The sequence below is a fragment of the Phoca vitulina genome, unplaced genomic scaffold (assembly GCF_004348235.1).
Source record: "Phoca vitulina isolate PV1807 unplaced genomic scaffold, GSC_HSeal_1.0 scaffold4, whole genome shotgun sequence".
In the NCBI taxonomy this organism is placed as follows: Eukaryota; Metazoa; Chordata; class Mammalia; order Carnivora; family Phocidae; genus Phoca; species Phoca vitulina.
In genome coordinates, this window is record NW_022589707.1 from 71,947,832 (window position 1) to 71,951,354 (window position 3,523).

Sequence of the window (3,523 nt, forward strand, 5' to 3'; positions counted from 1 at the left end):
AGCAAAATCCTACTGTATTTGTCTTATTCTATTTCACTTAGCATAATACCCTCTAGATCTATCCATGTTGTCAGAAATGGCAAGATCTCATTCTTTCTATGGCTAATATTCCATTTGTGTGTGTGTGTGTGTGTGTGTATGTGTGTGGTGTGTATTACATCTTCTTTATCCATTTATCTATTGATGGACACTTGGGTTGCTCCCATATATTGGCTATTATAAAGCTGCAATAAACACAGGAGTGCATATATCTTTTCAGATTAGTGTTTTTTGTGGTTTTTTTTTTTTTGAGGGGGTTGGAGTTTTTGTTGGCTTATTTTTCTAATTGTTTTATAACCACAAAAAACTAGTATGGGAAAAAAAGAAAAAAGACTAGTATAGAGAATACCCTGTACAAAACAACACAATAAAAGTTCAGAGATCACAGTGTTCCCTTAGCAAGGCTGATGACTTCATTCTCTGGTATTTGGTATTTAAGCTGCAGTCCCTGTTTTCAGATTGATCACAATGAGCATGGCATAGTCCATGCTTTTTATCAGGTTTGAACAGGTGAATGACCACTCAGCCCAGGTAGAAGTAGATTAAGTGTTTGGTTTCATGTATCATTTACTACCACTGTTTCTCCTCATGGTGCCCTGCCTGGTTGGGTTGCACTTCTTATCAAACTCTATCTCCATTTAGGTTGCCAGGTCCTCTGTGCTGTATTTCTCCAGCAAGTCCCGTTGCATCTCCTTTGACATATCTGCATTTTTGATCATGGCTTTTTTATCTGACATGGTTACAGTGGAGAAGAGGCTCACTGACTTCCACCATCTCCTGGAAGATTGAGGGTTTTTTGTATTTAGCCTTGCTTATCATACCTGGAAAATATTCTGTCCAATATTATGCTCAGCAGAACAGTTACTGGTTCTAGCTCAAGATACTGAATTCCATTTACATCTCTATTCTAATCAAATGGAAGCTCTATTTGTCCATATTCTCTAAGCCAAAGCAACACGTGGGGAAAAAAGAAAGAAGTTGTGTAATGCCATTTGCCTTCCTATTGGCATTGTCTCTGACATGGAATTTGAAAGCCTGTTGAAGTATGATCTTTCTGGTGCTTCAATTAGGAATGACAGAGTGTATTAACCAACCCACAGCCTCTAACATCTGAATGTACAGCATCTACATTTCCATCAGGCCTCTCCCATTCTCACTGATCTAGTTCAGGCTTCATTATTCTCATTCATTATTTCAGACTTTAATGTGCATAGGAAATACCGGGGTATTTTGTTAAAATGCAGATTCTGATTCAGTAGGTCTGGGGTTGGGCTTGAGAGTCTGTTTTCCACAAGCTCTTGAATAACGCTGATCTGGAAGGTCCAGACTTTGCCCAGAAGGATCACAGACAATGTTAGAATCTCTGGCTTAAGGATCACTTGGACTCTTCTTGCTACTCAGTATTGCTGTTGTTCTATTTCACTCTCTTTTATTTCTTCTCCCATTCTTCTTATGAACTGTTTTGGAATGTCTTGAGGTACATTTCACTAGCTCTTCTGAAACAATCATAAATCTAAGCATATGACTTCTTCTTTTCTAGAAAGAGCAGAAATTTATAGAGGTCTATGGTGAAAATACTTTCCTCCAGATGAGCCTTTCTTCTGCTTTTGTCTTTTACCTAGAGGCCACTTTAATATTGGAAACACGAAATTTGAGACTGTTTCCTGCAGAACTTAAGCAATTTAAAGAAAGAAGTGGTACTTTTTCAGTTCACCCTTGCCCTGTAGCCCTTTTGTGTCCCAGCTTATTATTGGGGAGGATCTCATGTCGCACCCCATACCATTCACACACTCCTGGTTTTTATTTCTGTCCTCATTCAATGAGGCTGTTGAAAGGAGAGTTGAAATTTTTCTGAATCAGCAAATGCTCCCAACACAGAAGCAGCTTGCAGGTTCTCATCTCCCTTCAGTTTTGGCCTGGTAATACTTCACTATATTTTTAGCTTTAATGTACCCTAATATTTTTTTAAATGTATTTTAACCAATTTCTTAGTTCTTTTCAGCAAGAAGACCTGTCCCGATCAGCTAGCTTACTGTTTTTGAAAATGAGAAATCTGTAATTACCTTTAAAAATATCTGTCTTCCCCACTATACTATATGCTCATTAAGAACAGGAATTGAGTTTCCTTTGTATATCACTATATTTCTAGCTGGACACATAGTAGGTGCTCACAATGGTTGCTGAATGAAGGAAGCCTAAACTTGAAGACCATCTCTGGCTGGTAAGGCATGCAGGCAGACAGGAGGGCAAGAGAGATGATTCCAAGGTGGTCTTCTAGGCCACCTAAAGCAAATTAGTGAGCTGCAAGGTATGACCTTGCTTCTGGGCCAGATGGTTCATCTTTCCTCAGGGTGCATTTGAGAATGGCATGAAACCTGTAAGATGACAAGAAAGAAACCATATTGTTCTCTCCAGGAGGGGCCTTTCCTCTGTGGAAAATCTAACAGCTTCTGTTTTAGTCTTTTACTATCTATGATTAAAAATAGCCACCATTTCCTGCCAAGAATGGCAAGGAAATCCATACAAGACCATGATTATCTATCTTGGAGTATCCTTTATTAGATTGATACAATTACTATTTTTTCTTTGACGAGCTCAGATTTTGAATGATGTGATTGGTATGTCTTTGGTCTTATGGATGATGAGAATAAAATGTGTGAAAAATAAAACTTCTCTAGTGGCAAGTATGAGTGACTCAAGAGTTATGCTGGAGTCTGGCTCATTGATTCATTTCTGCAGTTTAACCATTTGTAAAACAGACCTGTGATGGTTATAGCAGTGTTGTATGGCTGTTGGTTTTCAAAAGTTTGAGATCCCTGCAGTAAAGGGAAAACATGAAGTATTATTATCATAGGCAGGTTATAGACCATCTGCCAAGAGCAGACACTGATCTTTTTATATGAGTTGTAAGTCAAATAAGGGAAGACATGGGAAGCCTCAGGCAGAATTATATAAAATCCTTTCCATCCTCCGCTTACTCATCAATAATTAACCTGGCAAATCTAGAACTTGGTTGGAATAAAATTAAACATTCCCCAAATCGCTCCTGAAATGGTGAACAATAAAATTCTTGCCTTATGATTTGAAGTCAAGGCATCTAGCCCTAAATGCAAATAAAACATGATAAATTGATAATGATAAAGACAATTTATTATTAAATCATCCTATAAAATCAGAATAATGAGAAATGTTTTCATTACATTTTTTCCAACATCCTCACTTATTTTCTTCTCTTTGGCTTCATGGAATATTTCTTGGGCAATAAAGGACTACGTGTCATTTTCCATTTATTAAACTTTTTGGTTAGCTTGTTAAAGAAAGTATTATATACTTCCAATATACTTCCCATGTATTATCCAAGTTCTGAAAGTCACCACAGGATACACCACCCCATGAGTCTATCTGTGCGCTCTTTAGCAGGAACTGCCTTTTACAATTAGAAACGGGAGATACTTTAATACAAGTGAGAGAAGCAGTAAGTATA

At 37.6% G+C, this 3,523-nt stretch overlaps 1 pseudogene; it reads right to left on the reverse strand.

The window, feature by feature from the left end:
• Positions 1-414: 414 nt before the first annotated feature.
• LOC116630917 lies at positions 415-776 on the reverse strand (annotated as a pseudogene).
• Between the last annotated feature and the right edge of the window lie 2,747 nt (positions 777-3,523).